General features: G+C 43.2%; 1 protein-coding gene across 2 annotated transcripts in view; it reads right to left on the bottom strand.

The window, feature by feature from the left end:
- CHST1 (carbohydrate sulfotransferase 1) overlaps window positions 1–19,146 on the bottom strand; it is a 55,176-nt gene that overhangs the window by 27,515 nt on the left and 8,515 nt on the right. The window contains exons 2-3 of one of the 2 annotated variants that reach the window (XR_014510200.1): window positions 5,314–5,479; window positions 2,927–3,051 (exon numbers count right to left, since the gene is read on the bottom strand). The gene's annotated coding sequence lies outside the window, so the exon portion shown is untranslated. Of the gene's footprint in view, window positions 1–2,926; window positions 3,052–5,313; window positions 5,480–19,146 lie in introns of those variants that run through there. The other variant, XM_083436835.1, reaches the window with a different exon arrangement.

A 19,146-nucleotide genomic window follows, 5' to 3' on the forward strand; every position in this document is an offset into this window, starting at 1 on the left:
CCCTATATCTTATTTAACTTTCCTCAAAGTGCCATCTGATGCATATTTTCTCAGCAGAACCATTGAACTTAATAGGACTTACCTGCAAATAAATGTGAATAGGATGTAAGCCTCATTCATACATTCCACTTTAGAAGTTCAGGTTAAGCTGACATGGTGCTGCTAGATTAATACAGTGAAGCTGCAAAAGACATGTTGATTGCTATTGCTGTCAGGTTAGGAAATATCAGGTCCCTAAGTCTTCCCTGTGTGTTAAAATTCTATCTGGTTAAATTCACAAAAATGTGGTTTGTGACTTTTGTAGCTGTGAATGAAAATTGCACCAAAGGCCCAGTTCCATAGGTGGTACAATGGAACAATAGCCCACCCAGAAAACTGTCTTCCCCACCTTTTGTTCCTGTCTTGCTGGCAGAGTGCAATGCCTTACTATTCAAGCTGTTTGCTTTGGCTGCTGGCTGGAGCTCAGGACTTTGGCAGCATGTATTAAATGGTTTTATGAGCAAGCAGTTCACCCCCTTTGCCAATGCGTTCATGTATACTTTCATACATTCTGCCTTAGCTCCAGCCAATCGCTATGGCTTGCTTCAGCTTTCTCTGAGATGCAGGCAGAATGCACTAATAAGGAGAATCTCAGCAAAGGGACCAGAACACTTTGGCATAAACATCTTGCCTGAACCTAACTGAAGGATGGGAGCGAAAGACACATGGATAAGTTTGAGGCAACCAGTTTGAGGCATTACGTGGGAGGTCCTTGACTGCATCTGCCTTTCTACCTCTTCTCCTTCTAAGGGGTGCACTGGAGCCACGGCACAGGGGAAGCAGTGATCCCTGTATACTTTCCTCTACACTGCTCATGGGGCTTCCCATGAGATGGGATGAAAGGGTTAACCTCTTTTCTCCTACATTATAGTCCCAAACCAATTTTGGGGCATCCTGTGTGCATTTCTTTTCTTTCAGGAAAATAAAAATACATTGGGAGATCCAATTACAGTTCTTCCTCATAATGTTTAGTTTGTCCCTAAATAAAAACATTAATAGAATCTTAATTAGAATTTTAAATTAAGCCTGCAATCTTAAACATACTTAGCTGGACATAAATCTTGCTGGAATCAGTATTACTTGCTTCTAAGTATATACAGTTAATTATCGGCACATTAATGTGAAACATAACAGTGCTTCTGTTTGGAAAGGATTAGTATGGGAGACAGAACTTTCCCCCGCAGACTCTGCTTCACCACTTCCTGGCCTCTCACTAAGTTTTTTCCTGGTCTTGCAACACTATCATATGTGGCCAACTACTGAGCAGTTTCTTATTGATATCCCACAACCCTTGCTTCCAATTACTGGAAAATTTTGCTGGGGCTAGTTTGACACAGCACATCAGCAACATATCACCTTCTTGTTCAAAAAGGTCACAATTGTCCTTGGTTAGTTATAGGTCAGTTGCAATATGGCAATAGCCTGGATTGGCTGTGGTCATCACTGAGCCCCTATTTGACCAGCACTCAAATATGTCAGATTGCTGTTGAGTCAGTTTGACCCAGTAGTACCACTGTAAGAAACTACATTCAGGAGGGAAAATGCACCCTGGGGTTGTATAGGTTCCTAATATTTTTGCCATGGAACCTCAAAACTTGGGGAAACATGGGAGCATAGATCTCTCATGGGTACAAAAGCTAGCATCTGGGTGGTGCTGAAAAATCAAAGCAAGCAGTTCCAAGGAAGAGGAGAGGATGGGGCTGCTGTAGGCTGCCAATCACAAATTTGTATGATGAACTGCTAGGAACTAGACGAAAATATGGAACAGAAGGACATCATTCCTCCACTCCAGTGACGTCCCTAATGCCAGTTTGCTGAGGGTTTTTGTTATTGTTGTTGCCTGAAAAAGCCTTACTAAAATTCCTGTTTTGTCATCGTTTTGCACTGATTGGGTGTGCTAGAAATAATACTGCCTGCCATAAGCACACAGGATCTGTGATGTGATGTGCTTAGAAACTTCCCTGCAGCTACAGGAAGGAAAGTCTTCCATGTGTAATTTATACTGAAACAGTAATTAAAAACTATACTGGAGGAAACCACCTTAGACAAGGATCTAAGCCGAATGAGAGAGTCAAGGCTTTAAATCGAAGTTCAGTTATGTGAAGTCTTCAAACAGTTGGGGGGGGGGAGAGTGTTTGGTGAATTTCAAGGTGACCCAAGTCAGTTATCTAAAAATAGGAAAGATGTTTCCAGCATCTCCAAACATGTGTGTGTTTCCCCCTCCGTCCAAATGTATTTGAATACGGGTCTTATGTCTTCTGCTGTATTCTACACCCACTTCTGGCAGTTAACAGTAAGAGCCCATTTATAATTCTGGATACTGTAATGGCAACATTCATTTTTATGGGTCCCATCTTGCTTAGTGTGTGTTTAATGTGAAGTCCAAAGGGCTATAAAGAATTACAGTAATTATTATTTAACACTGCGTTTAGAAATACTCTCGCTCCCAAAGGAATGTGCTGCTTAATAGTCAGATTTGACTGTGATCAGGCAGGCTCACGTATGACCAGGCATAGGTAGCACCCCACAACATGACCAAGATGCTGTGACCTGGGCTTAAAACCTCAAATTACAAATCCATGAAAACCGATTTGGGTTTGGTTGAGTTTGAACCCTGGAGTCTTGTCTCAAATGTTCCCCAGTCTCTAACCAAACAATGCACACAAAAATGTATGTGTTAGTGAAAAATGTACACAGAATTGCAGATATTCATGAGAATAATGTATGAAAATGCATTCTGTTAGGGGATAGTCATTTTCAAAAATGCAAATACTATATAAGCTTCCATACAAAAATATGTATTATATATTAGGAGAAATGTGCATGAAAATGTAAGGTTGGTGATGGGTAGTGGTGGCTCAAGCAGGCCCTGATGTTGTATTGATTATTTCCCCTCAAACTGTGCCTTGGGAAGGTTAAATGCGAGACAAGCTCCTCCAACTCAAGGTCAGTATTTGAGAGGCTTCTGGAGGCATCCAAGGACTGGACTGTGATACATGCATCCTGAGAAGTCTAGGAAAAGAAGAAAATATTGCTTATGGTTCTAACAAGTACTAACATATAATGCAGGTTCTAAAAAACCAGTGAAAATAGCTTTCTAAAATCACGACACACACCCAGAAAATCATAAAACTTCAGGCTAAGGCGCAAGCTCAGCATGTACCACTGAGCACCTGGGAATATTCTTCTAATACATGCTTCTTATCCTGATGGAGAAATCACTTATCAAACATGCCTTTGGCCTGAGGGTAAAAATTGTTTATTCTGGGACTCAGCTAACCTTGGTTAGTTCAACCTTTGGAAGAAAAAAAAGCAATAGGCTAGGTTTATTTTCTCACTGGCATTTTGCAGAAGCTGATCAGGAACATAGATTCTTTACAAATGTAGAGCGTTGTATCACTTCAACAGAAGAAGCAGTGGTATATTTTGAGTCACTCCCGTGACTTTCCCCATTTCGATTGATCAAATCATATTATTTGTACGGCACATTTCCAAAGTTAAGACCATGCTCAAGGTGGCTTACAACATAGGAAAAAAAGTTACATGACTACAAATATAACAAAAGTAGTCATAAACAATAAATCAAACATAAAAAACACATAACCAAATCGAACAATTTCTACATAAATCGTAAGATGCAAAATAAAGATACAAAAAAATTAACAGCAACAACTCCAGCCCAGCAAAACAATACCCCAGCCCAAGCCCAGCAGCCTCAGCTTTTGTAGCTGGAGTCAGCCCGGGCCCTGCCCTCCAAGGCCAGGTGGGAAAAGGCCTGCAAGCGAGAGCAGGTCTTCCAGGACTCACCACCAAGATGATAGCCATGAGGTCCATGATTAGGCTGCATCAGTTCCTTTAAAATTCAGAGCGTTCCTTTGCACATATGCATTGATAACAGACCTGACAGTCTTGGGGCACAGTAGTGTCCAGGGGCTTGCAGCTTAGAGTGCCTGTTCCAGGACACATTCACAGAGCACAAGCACATGAGATACCATCTTGCACTCCACCGCTAGTGATACAGGAGAGGGATTTATAGGGTGACATATTTTTTGACAGCATTGAATTTGTCTGTCCAAAATCTTCTGCCAGCTAAGAACATAATAAGAGCCTTCCTGGATCAGACCAAATGCCTATTATTCAAACATTTTGTTTCCCATAGCAGCCAACTAGACACCTGTTGTTCTCCAGCGACTGGCATTCAGAAGCCTCTCATCCTCTCTGCAGCCATCATGTCTAGTAGCCATTACTAGCTTTAATATCTAGGGATTTATCTAATGTCATTAAAATTGGTGGCCATCCCCTATTCTATGCTAGTGAATTCCACAATTATGTGCTGTGACTCTTGTCAATACAGAATCTTCTACAGTTCAGCTACATTGAATGACCCATCAAATTATGCATCAAATTGTGTCTCTGTTCACTTTCTCCACTTGATGCATTTTTTTAAGGTTTATATCATGTTCCTCCTTACTCACCTTTTTCTCTAAACTAAAAAGCCCCAATCTTCACCCCCAAAACTTTTGTGTGTGTGTGTGTGTGTGTGTTTGTAAACATGCCAAGCTCTTTCTGTGGTGTCTCCCACATTCACCAATACCCAGCATGATAAATGAGGGAGATATTTAATATAACCCTTCCCCTGTCCGCCAGTTCTCTGGTTATGTATCCTCTCCCCCTAGGTGACCCAAGCCTATATTTCTCCCTACCCAGCTCTGGGAGTAGTAAGCCTGACTGGGTGGAGTAGAGTATAGGAGAAGGATCAGTCAGCAATGGAAGGATGAATCAGCCACATCCGCCACTAGGGATGGGGGATAAATCTGATTCAGTTCACATTTAAAGCGAACCTACCAAATCTGCACTTTTTAAAGCATTATTTGAACTAAACCTTTTGAAATTCACACTTCTTCCAATTTTGCAATACAAGCAATGTGTAGAAAATGCACACAGTAGGGTAAAGTGTGCACTAAAATACATATATTAGTGAAAATAACATACAAATAGGTATTGCCTTACAGGAAATTCTCTACAAAACCATGTATATTTGTCAAAACAGCATACAAAAATGTGTTTTGGGGGGATTTTCTCCTGAATTTTCATGAGGTTTTTTAATTAAAAAAACAGATTGCTGTGGAAATTTAAGATTGGGAAACAGAGAAACAGAGAGAACTGGAATTGAAGGACTTACTCATCCCTATCACCCACCCACCAATTCTCCTCTGCCAGAGTCCTTGCCCTGCCCATATTACCAAGCTTGCCAGGATAGTACATTGCTCTTACCAGCTGTTAATCCAATCCTTGTCCATGGCTTCTTGCCTGTATGGACTTTTCCATTCTTACTGTCCATGGCAACCTCCCGTTGCAAACTGGGTTTTCTCAGGCTGCTTGTTGCTGTAATTTTGAGATCCCTCATGGGGGCCACCAAACAGAAGCAGGCTCGGCGGTACTGGCGGGAGAGAAAGGAGCTCTTTATTGCTATATAAACTCGCCCAAAAATCTGGGGCCATTCCAAGCCAAGCAGCAAGACAGCACAGCCAGCATTTGTTTGGGGGTAGGAGGGAATCGGGAACAGGCAGTATGGCATACAAATGAATGCCACAGAAGGCAGCTGGCTCTTGAGCTAAGTGTGTCACTATTGCTTTTGACACTAGAGACTAGCAGCAGAAACAAACAAGCAGGCTCAAAGAACTCTAGAAGCAGAAGGTGCTGTTTACCATTCAGCAAAAGCTAAAAGTTCGGTGGGCATGCTGTCTCTCCTCTCCCTTTGTATGCTCCTAAGAAGCGACATGGTTTTTAGAAAACAAAACATACTCATGCTTTTATAAGGAGTCCTTGCAGAAGCCAGGCTGGATTATTTTCCTCTAAGCCACCCCTTGGAATCTCGTCTCCTTCTGAACTGCCCTTAATCTGAAAATATGTTTTATTTATTTATAGATATAAATAGCTCCATCTCACCTGAACACACATCCATCTCAACTCTTTTTTCCACAAAGTTGCTGGCACTAGGAGAGTTGCTAGAGAGTCCCTCTGGTACCAGGACAGAATGTTCATCCTGGACTTAAAGAGACCCAGGTTCAAATATGCTGCTGTGAGACTGACTTCATGGAGCAACACACCAAGGGTCAGTTCAAATGCTACAAAATCTGCAAATGGTCTGCTTGGCTGAGGAACCAGCTCACGTGGCAAGACCAAGCAACTTTGCAAGCTGGCAACACAGGAGTCCATAATGTACACAAAAGAACAAAGAGAAGACCTCCATTGCTCTCCAAAACTTGTATATCAAAACATCTGATGGACTACACGTCTCTCCATTGATGGCTATTATATTCTTTCAATATCCAAGATGAACAGCAAATAGTTTGCAGCAAATGTCAGACCTACTCAGAATAACCTCACTAAAATTAATGAACATGACCACAGAAAGAAACATCTTCTTCCAATAGACTATAATTCTACCTTGAAAAATGTTTTGAGGAATGCTCTATTTTAAAATAATAAAATTTCTGGAATTTTGAAACTGGGAAGGAAAGCTTATAAATTTGCTCACAAAATTGTTCACAAAATTGGTGTAATAGTGCAATGGATAGGTATCAAAGCTAAACCTAAGATCTATGAAATCTCTGCTTAGCCCTAGATTCACTGAGTATACAACCTGCAACCTCAGTTTCCCATATGAAAGCAGAGATTAACTACCGTATGTACCCTTCAAAGACAAATGTGATAAACTTCTGTATAGAATTTTTTTTAATGCATAACAGAAGAGTTTTACCATAAATTGCAGGTTACTTTTGAATAGTGTTAATAATATTCATTTGATTTTTCTTCTCCATTATTTCAAACACACGTGCAGCCTTTCCTATCGCCACCCCCCACTGAGCTTTGTTCTTTCTTAAAAAAACTTCCTTCTTCTTTATTGTTATTTATTCAGTTTTGGTTCTGGGAAGCAATAAAGAGTGTTAATACTACTGGCAACATAGTCGAAGCCTGTGTTTATTTGTAATAAAAATAAAATTCAAATATGATTTCTTTAGCAAATAGGAAATGAAATATTAATCTGAATTTTCATGCTTTCCACAAGAATAAAGTCAACCAGCTTGGCTTCTGAAAGGAAAACAAAAATAACTCAAAATGTAAATTTAAATATATATATATAAGCATGGGAGAGGGGTAGGAAACTTGACTGATTGAGGTTAGCAGTTCTGCATCACTTCCTCTGCAAACGCTAGGTAGCTTATGTTGATAAGGAAAGGCAATAAGGCAGTGAACAAGGTGGGTGCTGAATGCATGTGATTAGCCACCTTGGTTGTGACCCTACCTTAAAACTAGTCATGGAAATTGCTCACAGCTATACCATTCTAAGTATGACATATCAAAAAGGCTGTTGCCAAACACAGGGCTGTAGCTAGGGGTTGGCGAGGTGGGCCCTCACTAGGGGCACAGGCGAGGGGATGCACAAAATCGGCTTTAAAATATGTCCATAAATATATCTATAAGTAAAAATATCGACTATTTCCTCATAAGAAAAGGTTTTAAATAGAGGGTGAATTGAATGGGGACGGTTGGAGGAGAGGCGGAAAGAATAGCTAATTTGTCCATGGCTAGGGGGTGCAATCTGGACAGTTTTGCCAGGGGCGCAAGGTCACCTAGCCACTGCTCTGTGCTTCTATAGTGCAGGGAAATAACAGAATGTGATCTTTTGTATGTATGGGGGGGGGTATTCTTCCTGATAACAATGCAACCGCATTGTATCCAAAGATGAATTTTCACTAGGAACCTAACAAAGTTATAGGTACAGCCTTTCAGGCTTGCCCATATTTCAAATCCTCTCTGTGCGTAGATTCTGCAACCATTCAGTGCCGAAGTCAGGCAGACACAGGAACACAGGAAGCTGCCTTATATGGAGTCAAACCATCATGGTCTGACTAGCTTAGCATTGTCTATCAGCATCTCCCAGTAGGACTGGGAATGCCTCCAGTTTGAAACCCCGGAGAGCACCTGCCAGTCAGTGCAGGGAGTGCTGAGCTGGATGCAACAATGTTCTGACTCGGTGTAAGGTAGCTTCCTTTGTTGAGATCCCCTCCAGATACTTCCGGCTTATCAAGACAACTTCCTTCTCTCTTCCTTGCCTTGATAACTCATCCCTTGCCCATTATTGTAATTTGAAATTAAACTGAAGCGGTTTTTCATTGGCTGTAAGCGCTGCTTCATGCAGTGTAGTAATTCAGGTGATGCTAGTGTGGAGATTTGCCAGATGCCATCAGACAGAGGCACTTGCTTTTGTTCGGTGCCTGGGAATAATCGTTCAATTTTTCAAATTGAAGAAGTAACTTTTTTGAGCTATTTTAGCTTGTTGTCTTGCCCTGGCATTGTAACTTCATCTTGAGCTATTTTAGCACTTTAGTCGTAGTAATTTGATATTTTAGTGTTTCTTTTCATTTGGTGCAGTCTGCTCATTTTTTCTCCCTGGATAAGTCTTTTCATTCATTCAGTATTGCCCATTTTGACCCTCTGAAGCTTCTACCCAGTCATTTCTGGGTACCCATATTTCTTTAAGTGTTTCGATCATCTGCTTGGAAATATTTCCTGTGTTAACCATAAAAGGGGGGTGTCAATATTGGTTCAGCTCCTCTTTGAGGAAAACTTCCTACTTTGTGATTTGTACTATGATTCAGACGCCTGAGCATATTTTGGAACTGTTGTCCTGAAGACAGGCAAATGGTTCAGTAGAGGCAGCTCAGCAGAACCTAGCACAACCCACCTGCGAATCACAGGACATCTTTACATCTTTGTATTGTGGGAGGGAAATAGAACCCCTGTGATCCATGTGTGTGTGGGGGGGGTAAATAATAAAAGATTCAGATAGGTGCCTGGATTCAAAACATGGAGCTAAACTCACACTCCAGCAAAATAGAGCCCCAAAGCAGAGTTTAAACTCACAAAAGTCAAGGTATAGTATAGAATTAGGAATATAGGTTGTTAGACCCTTTTGTTTCATTTAGTCTGCTTGCAAACAGCACTCCCCTCTTTTCTACCCCTCTTGCAATGAACAGACCGCAAACTGCTAAGTAAGTTAAAAATGTTTTACTTACATATTCAAAGGTCAGATTTGCATTTATCCAAGCAGCAGCAAGGAGAACATGGGCAGAATACTCTTGGGTAGAAAATACAGAAAGATAGCTTCAAATACATGCTCTAAGCTTGGAGCAAAGCTTGGACACATCCTTCCTCGTTGGTTACATGGCACAGAGAGGGGTGGGGGACAGGAAGATAAAGCCTCACTACTTCCCTTATCAGAGAGAGAGGGCATGACCTAGCTGAGTCTAGGAATCTAACTATGTGGTCTTAACCCCTTCATGCTCTAACTAGCATTCACGCCTAGTTATGTTTGACTGCAATTTCCCATGATTATGGTATCAGATGGCTGACAGTGGGAAACACATCCTAAATGCCCAACATCCAACTGGGTATTAATTGATCAGCTGGTTCTTGCATGCTATGTCTCCTGAGAGATGAGACGTACTGTATATTGGCTCAGGTAGATCAGTTGGTATATACAGGGATGGGAGCCAAATGAGCATTTCCCAGGTGGAATATTAATGAAAGATCAGGGTAATTGCTGGACTTAACCCTATTGGATTTTTGCTTGCCCTGTCACCAACATGCCCCATTGTTTAAATATAGGTTTCCCCTATCTGAAAGTTAGTGGCCTTTCAGCAGAACAAATTGGGGCAAAATTCAAGCTTCAGTGTTGTCCGCCCCCCCGCCCCGGTAGATTTTGCTCTCTTCCTGTTCTATTTTAAGATGCATATTTTTAAAATAAAAATACCACGCAAATAAAAACTCGCCCCCTCAGAACATTTGCTGGCAAAACATGGCTTCGGGCTTGCTGCCTCTGCCCCAGCAAGGCAAATCAGTCTCTTGCCATCAGCCTAGAGGTTGCAGAGTGTCAGGGATGCATCCTTTGAACCACAGCCAGTGCTTTTTCCAGGGGGTACTTAAGGGTATGCAGTACTGGCACCTCATTTGTTGTTGTTGTTGTTAAAAAGTGTGGTACTTACTGTAACAACTTCATGATGAGTAACGCCACCTATTTTTCTAGGGGGGAAAGCAGTGACCGCAGCAACTGCAATGTAGAGTCCCATATCAATGTTGCCCTCTGTCAAGTTTTCTTTAGGAAACAATGAGGCCATTCAGGGCATCCTGGAGCTGACACAACGCCACTCTTTTGGTCTGTCTGCCTAGGCTGCCAATGGCCATGTGTGCAAGACCAGACAGCATAAGGTAAACAGGTTGTGGGACCAGCACCAGGGAATTCCAAGTAAGGAGTCAGCAAGATCAACAGCAGAAGTATTAGAAACTAAAACCAGATCTGCGTTGCGGACACAGGCCTGCCCACCCACACCCATCCATGAGATTTTGGCGGTGATTGCCCGCATTAACTACTGAAGGAACCTAAACTGTTTTAGCATGCCATGATGAAACGGGGATGTATGGTAAACTCGTGTTGATAACAGCCTTGTTTCATCCCTGTGATTTGCTTTGAGGGTGAACTCATGTGAGCGGAAGGCTTGTAGTCAGAACTCAGCACTGAGAAAGCAGGGGGCTGATTCAGGATAAATATACGAGCACTTTGAGGTGATATATAAACATTTGGCTAAATCAATAACCCTGTGAGGTTCAGTCTGCTCTAAAAGATTGTTCTAAATGTCTCAAATACAAGCACCTCTAAGAGTTGCTAGCATTTTTGTGTATAAAATGACATAACCACTGCAAGTTCAAGGTGGCCATAACTTCTTTGGCTACGGATATGTTCATTGTACTCCTCAACACCCCAGCTTTCTGTGGATTCTTACTGATTCATCAGAAACCCATGTAAACATTTTGCTAGATATGTAAAAGTTTTGCTAAATATGTATATATTTACCTTATTTACATGGTACAGTAAACTACAGTAAATGGTTTGCTGTGAACATGCCAGTCTGGGCCACTTGGTTCCTTCCTGCTACCACAGAAGGGAAACAAATTACAATTTCTGGCTTAGCATTGGGTCCAAACCAGGGGTCATGGTTTATTTCCTTTCAGACAAACACGATGATCTGCAGTACAGGTTTGTTCTTGACTAGTGATTGTGGTTTGTGCACCCTGTTTAAGAGGAGCAAACTGGCTCGCCTGATGCTGAAAACAAAGGTTCAGACTCTCTCTGTGTTTGTATTCTTCTTTAGCCTCCATACACACTGCCCAGGCTTGTGCCCCAGGGAGGTCATTCTGGTGCTGCTAATGCAGCAAAAACAATGCAAGAGGCAGCAGTTTAAGTTACAATTCTCTGCAGCCACAGCAGGCACTGTGATTCTCCAGTGGGTTGACTTCACCCCTGGAGGGAGTCTCTCAAGGTCTGTCTCTCAAGACAGACTAATATCAACAATGGGTGAATCAAGAGAGGAGGGAAAGCAACACTTAATGACTGGTACGTCAGGAACAACAAGGTCTTTATATATTTCCCAGCTTTGAACCAGTGATGCTCAAGGCATCCAACAATGATACAAATAAAATATGGAAAGATAACACTTTTTAAAAAAACACACACACGTACATAAGTATGCCAGGTAAACATCAATAAAAACAAGTTGCAACGTATTAAAAAGTCATCCTAGAGGCCAATGTTCTGGTTAATATCTTTGCCAGTTGGTGGAAGGTCATCAGAGACTGTAATAGCTGGTCCTCCCAAGGAACCATTTGGAGAAAAGTAAGAGGGGAGGAGTTTGTCTCTCTACTCTAAAGATGTCATAAGCTCTATCAAAGACAGTCCCATGACACATGTGCAGCCGTATTACATTTGCAACAGCAGTGGAGAGGACATGTTAGCTTGGGGGGGAATTTCTTGTTGCAGAGTGACACAGAGTGTTCAGATTGATAGAAGATGAAATGTGATCTCATTTACAGCAACCAACGTGTTACCCACATCGCAGGGGTCTGGCTCCCCTGAACCCAACCGAGCATAAAGTGTTATGTATATTGTGCAAAAGGACAGGCAATCATACAGCCAGGCCATTCTAATGTCCCTTCCCACAGCAGTGCCTGCATTAGGAGGCAAAAAAAACAACCCAAAAAACAAAACAAAACAAAACCAGCCTCCTCAAGATACTTTCTAACCCCACATTCTCCCCTCTCACCTCTTGCCTTCCCTCTTTCGTCTGCTGGGAAGTGATCTGCACGTTCTCCACCACCTCAAGGCACAACAGAGGAGACTGCTCCCAGCTGTGCCACATCAGCTTTGAAAAAGCCTAGCAGGATCCTAGCATGAACAGGAAGGCACAGTGTTGTAGCTGCAGGGCATCCCTAAGGCCTGAAAGGGTCACAAACAAAGCAGAAGGACATTTTTGAATCCAACTTCCTTTCTCCCTTGGTAAAGGCAGTCGTTGCCTTGCTGCTTCCAGAGAAACCAAAATGCAATACAAGGATACTTTTTGTGGACCAATGCTTTGCTGGAGTTGGGCAGAGTGCAAGTGTAGGCATATGGCAGCCCTGCATTTTGGACTCAAGTGAAATAGTGTTCACTGGTCAAATGCATGGTCCTATATATTCCATGTGCTGAAGGTTTCATGAGCTTGCCATTCATTATCCATCCTAAGGGTTTAAGGCTTATCCGGGCAAACATGGGTTAACTGTACCTCAATTGTAGTTACCCTTCTTGTGCAATCCCAGTTCAAATCCCTCTCCCTGTTATATAAGTTCCCCAGGCGAGAGGTTACACATCAAAGGAAGGCTGTTCTCAGCGTTTGGTCAACATCACTTCCTTATGATCAAAGGAAGGAGCATGAAATTGACATGAACTCTTTTTATTTGAAAAGGGCAGATGAATTGGAGAAGGAGGGACCACAAGGTGGCTGTGAAATGGTGGGTGCATGACATCTTTCAATTAAGATGTCATGGGAACTATCCAATAGCTACCTGTAACACCACTACAAAATGCAGCCCACACAGCACTCAACATATTGTTCAACTATCACAGGTTGGGAGAGAGATCAGGTTGTCTCAGCAACATTTGTGGTCTGATGGCTGGGAAATGCACAACAGGAGCGCCACCTTGAGGAGAAAGGTCAGGATCACCCACAAAACTGAGTACAGGTAACTCACAACTTATGTGAGGGCTACATTCTGGGCTATCGTGCGTATAAGCAAAATTGTGTAAAGCCAGAACACTTTAAAAACAAAAACAAAAAACTAGAAAACTGGGGAGGAAGGGAATCACAACACTAACTGGTGAGGGATGAATGCAGCTTCCAGTGTTCCTCTTAGTCTTCCTCCTTCTCTCCCTTGCTGGATGCTGCTGCAGATGATATGACCAGGGGGATTGACCAGTAACCAGAAGAAGTGCTTGGCTGTGGTTCAGACCCAGAGGTGGGTTGCTTGGGCACATCTGCTGCTGGTGGTGCTTTCTTAGTGAGGAACATGGTGATTGGCAGCTACTGCTGTTGTCTCTTGAGCTCATCAAACGTGCCTGTAGCCCCACAGAGGATCTTGAAGCTGCATTCCACAGAAGGATCAAACTCTGCAATCAGATCTTTATAACTTGGAAGAGTTGAGACAATTCCTGCAAGCTCATGCTCCCCACTCCCATCCAGTGGTGTAGCTAGCCACTCGGGTGCCTGGTGTGTGGGGGTGTCCTGCAGCTGGGGGCGGGACGAGCCTCTCGGACGCTTGGAGCCTCTCCCCCGCCTCCTCCTCATCTGTAGGGTGGCTGAGGGAGAGGCAGTAGGCAGACGCAAGTCCCACACTGTTGTTCCAGGCAGCGCGGAACCTGCAGGCGCCTAAGCCGCCACATCACTCCTAAAAAGTTTTGTGAGCCCAATTTTTTATTTTTTTATTTTAAACTTATTTTGTCACCTCCCTCAGTGGTGACACCCAGGGTGGTCCCCGCACACACGCCCCGCACCCCCTTCCTCCACCACTGCCCCCATCCTCGTCCTTGCATTCTGAACTTAATATGACCAATTTCCCCATCTCTTAAACAACCAATACCTGTTGGCCCTCAATTACCATATTTTTCACTCTATAGGATGCACCTGACCATAGGATGCACTTTAATTTTTGGAGGGGAAAAAGTGCGTCCTATAGAGCGAAAAATATGGTAGCTTTTGCAGTTCTTCCTGGATGACACCAACAAACCCATCACCACCCACTTGCTTGGCCATCTGCACAATGTCCTCCACCTCCATGGCAGTGCTCAAAAATTCCTGCATATGTTAACTAAGCATAAGTTGTCAGTTACCTGTAATAGCAGCTCTCCTTTCAGAAAATAAGTTTGATTCCCTTGCAAACAGTTCAATTACTGCCACAAAGCATCAGTATTTGCAACCAATTTTGCCCCATAACTTTCCTTTTTATTCTGTCTTTCAAAGGTGTGTGGTTTTTTTTTGGGGGGGGGGGGGATGTGTCAGGAAGAATATAAGGTTGTTGCACTCCTACAGGAATAAAAATATGGTCCAGTACAGAATACAGAATTTGAATATTTGTTACCACTTCTCCCCTGCCATCATCATCAAGAAGAGGGCTGGTTTTACATCTGGTTCTGTTCTCAATAGAAAGTATATATTTCCCACTGATTCAAACTTGCTGCTGTTCAAAATGTATATACTGCCCTGCAATGTATGCATTGCGAACATCACCTTGCAGTGTATACATTACTGATTCCTATTGAAATCAATAGCAAAGACAGCGCTGCTTTTAAAGGAAGAAGGTTTCAGTTTAGCCCAAATTACATGTGATGGAGACAGACATCCATTATCGCTCTGGGTGGTCTGGGCGTTTATTCTGATACTCCTGTAAAATTTACCCTGACCACCATTTCTCTGCTGGTGCAATCCTCTTCCGATTTGTGCTGAAAATCATGCTTCCGGAGCACATATGTGATAAGGAAGAAGGCACACAGGAGGTCCTTCCGTATGATAGTTTTATGTCACGAAGGGGTTGTTCAGATCTGATTTTTCTGTAGACACATTTACTAGCTGTACAGAGCAGAGAATTAAAGTAGATACACACATACTTGGAAGTGCTTCAGTTTGGAGTTTTCTAAAAGCACTTTCGTAGACATCATTTTGCAAGTGTCCACACCTGCACACTATGTAGGCAGTGTGAATGGTTGTTAAATCATTGCTGTCTGCACACATTAGTTTCCTTGCTCCTTTCAAGCCCTGCTGCACTCCTTTAAAAAAAAAACATCCTACAAGTTTATTGATATATCGGATGTTTGGAAGGGCAGGCTGCATGCACAGTTAAATTGCTGCACTCAGCATATGCCCCCAGGCTTTCTTCCCTCGTACCATGCAGGCAACCTCATGCCTAAATATTTTTTCCCCTTTCGGCAGGGCATTCTGCATGTGCTCAGAAGCTGCTTGTTCTGGCACCACACATGGCTAATAACAAACTTCAGTGCGTTTATTGCAAAGCACCCATGGTACAGTATGCTCAGAGCCTCCCTACCAGGCAGGTACAAGAAACAAGACACAGTTTGATATATTGAATGAGGAGTGCAAAAAAGGCACTTCAGGATTCTGACATGTCTGCTCCCTATTACACCAACTGATTCAACATTGTGGCTTCTTAAAGGGCAACGTGCAGCTACGTTTTGTAAAGGGCAATGCACAAAATGGATGCACCTCAAATCTATCAAATTGCCATCCTAATCAGTTAAATAATATGGTTTAGGGTGGAAAAAATTTATAGTGATCACAACATGAAGTTGATCAAAGCTTCAGGATGTTGATAAACTGGAGGAATTACTTTAAAAGCTAATAATAAATGGTGAAAGCCAGCCCCTTTTCAACTGTATTCAAAGGAGAGAAAAAATGATAGTGGCTATTTCTGCCTGTCCTTTTCAATAATACATACATACATACGTACATACATACATACATACATACATAATTTTATTTGTATGTTGCCTTTCCACAGTTCAAACCATGCTCAAGGCAGCTTACAGCATGAAAAAATATAATAAATAAAACATTAAAAGTATGCAAGCAAACTGAACAATTTCCACATATATCACATGAAGATCTAAAATAAAGGTACAAAAAGGCCCACAACAGCTCCAGGGTCTGTTCAGCAGTCTCAGCTTTGAGCACAAATACTTCTGCCCCTCCTTTTAAAGAGCAAAACATTGGTGGAAATATGTTTTTTTAGAAAACCTTGATTATTTTCAAGGTAAGGTAAAGGTAAAGGGACCCCTGACCATTAGGTCCAGTCGTGGCCGACTCTGGGGTTGCATCACTCATCTTGCTTTATTGACCAAGGGAGCCAGCGTACAGCTTCCGGGTCATGTGGCCAGCATGACTAAGCTGCTTCTGGTGAACCAGAGCAGTGCATGGAAACACCGTTTACCTTCCCGCTGGAGCAGTTCCTATTTATCTACTTGCACTTTGACATGCTTTCGAACTGCTAGGTTGGCAGGAATTTTCAAGGTAGTTTCTCCCATATACCAAATGGCTTAGGTATCTCTCAGGTGACTCTTTATGGAACTGTGCGGGGCGGGGGTGGGGGTGGTGGCTACACAAATGGTGTCCAACAATGGCATAAGACCCTCATGTCAGGGGTGCCAACTTGAACAAAGTATTGGGGGGCAGGTAAGCCCCACTCCGCACAACATGCAGCACACACATCGTTTGTTTGGCAATGCCCATCAACCTGGGGGGGACAGCCCCCTCAAATCTTTTATTGAGGGGGCAAAGGGACCTTGGCCCCAAGGAGTTGGATCTGCAGAAGGCAGTGCAGAAGGCGGCTTATGCCTGTGTGTACACACCCACAATTTGCCATGCAAGCGACACATGCTGAAATCCTTCTGCACGGCGCTGTCTTCTAAGGGCCCTGCCTTCTTTCTGCATCCATCCACCTTGATCAGAAAGAAGAGCACAAAGTGCTATTTCTGTACAGCTGAATTGGTTCTACAACCAGAAGGGATGAATACATCCAGCCCTTACTCCAGATTTCTATGCCAAGCTTGACCTCTCCTTGCTGCCTTTTGTTTTCCATAAGAGGCCTCACCCTCCCCTCTGACCCCAGGAGCTTTCATCTTCTATTCCAAGCCGTGTCGGACTCAGCACCCTGTTTTCCCTTCCTTTGCCGGAGAAAGGAGGGGGTGGCCTTTTCTCTTGCTCTTTGGTTGTGCCCGTTTTAGAACTCCATCGATTTCCCACCTTACGTGACTTTTACAAATGCTGATGCTTGCTATTAAAAATTGATGTTGCCTTTTGCCGATGCAGGATCTCATCACTTAGTTTTCTTTCAAAGACACCCATCGCACTAATAGTTATACAAGCTCCTAGGTGAAGTGTCTACTCTGCAGTCTGAACAGATTGCCTTCTTTGATGGGAAACGCATTCTGCGAGAAGCAGCAGCAGCAGAAAAAGAAGAAATTAACAGAACCCATCAACCAGAGATGCATGGCAAAATCTTCCTAGATTTCTGCTGCAGGCCACTTCACACATTATCCAAGCCTGCATCTGCCACCAAGTGTCAACTCCATTGGGGGGGGGGGCGGGGGGTTATGGCCAGGCCCAGTCTTGTGAGTGCAGCTATAAAACGCAAAAGTGAACTGGGAGAACTGAGAACTGGGAGGAAGGCTTGTACCATCTTTGCCTCCCCAGCACCTCCTGCATCTGTCACCAAGGCTGTGGCTGTGAGAGGCAGCAGCAGCAGCCACCCAGTGAGGAAATTCTGGCCTGTGTGGGGCTAATTTCTAGCTGCTTCAACAGAAAGTTCTAAGCCAGGAGACTAAGCTGCACAATGGCATTTGTTGGAACATTGGGGGCGGGGGTGAGGATTGGGCTTATATACACATTTGCCCTGTTGCAGTGACTGTTATATTATTGTCTATTTTATTGTGTTTTAAATACACTGTATTTACTGACACCTTGAGAGCTTCAGTTAGTGGGCAGGGTATACATGCAAATCATAAAACGTTGGAAGGGGCCACAAGTGTCATCTAGTCCAACCCCCTGCAAAGCAGGAATCTTTCACCCAACATGAGGCTTGAACCCATGACCATGAGATTAAGGGGTCTTGTGCTCTACCAAATGAGCTATCTGTATGATTTAGTCCTATGAAGTATGATGGGTTGAGCAGTAATGACCAGCTCAAGGCTATCCGATGAGTTTCATGGGTGATCAAGGATTTTAACCCAGGCCTCCACGTCTGGGCTCTGACCATTATACCACACTGGGGTGCTCCCTATTGACCATGCAATATATGGACCTGAAGTCCTTAGTTAGTCATCTCCTCCTGCCCTGTTAACACCTCAAGCCTGTTCTTTCTCACAGGTGTTCATGCTGCCTGGTTTCCTTATAGCTGGTCAGGCCATCAATTCATTTCGGTAAGGATTGTCTCCTACACCAAGGATGGGGGCCTGCGGCCATCAAGAGGTTGTTGGATTTCAGCTGTTGAATTCCAGCCAGCATGGTCAATGGTTCCCCCAGCTACACTGACTGGCAGCTGGTTCCCAGGGTCTCAGAAAGGGGTCTTACCCAGCACTACCAAGAGATGTTCAGGATTGGACCCGGGACCTTCTGCACTCATAATACGTGTCCTACCTCTGAGCCACAGTCTCTCCCTAGTTTGACTCAGTGTTTCAGCCTATTGCACATTGCCCAATATTGAGGGAAGGGTAGAGAGCTAAAGAACTCCTTTTTAGCAGCTTTAGGAAGATCCAACAGAGATACCAAATAAACATTTCAAAAATAAGGGATGCCCCAAAGCACAATGGTGTCTAAAACAGGGGACATCCATTGTGGTCTGAACTGTAATGTGGCGAAGTGACGGACATCTATTGTGTCCCACAGATTTGTGGTGTGAAATAAGAGACATCTGTTGTATTTTAAGGAGCTAAAATATGCAGAAATAAGAGGCAATCTTGGACTTCTGGCAGCCCTAGATAGAATCACTGACAGAGCTGAAGGCACTCTTTAAACTCGGAAATCTGATATGGCAGATAAAAGGGTGGAATTCAGCATCACACTAAGGTGATCTTTCCACCAGTGGAAGCATCAGGCAAAACAATCTCCCACCTGTGGCATCTCTCAACTCTCCCTCAAGCAGATTAGGGGAGGGGGACATGTGGCA

The sequence above is a fragment of the Podarcis tiliguerta genome (assembly GCF_965153285.1).
Source record: "Podarcis tiliguerta genome assembly, chromosome: 1".
NCBI classification, from domain to species: Eukaryota; Metazoa; Chordata; class Lepidosauria; order Squamata; family Lacertidae; genus Podarcis; species Podarcis tiliguerta.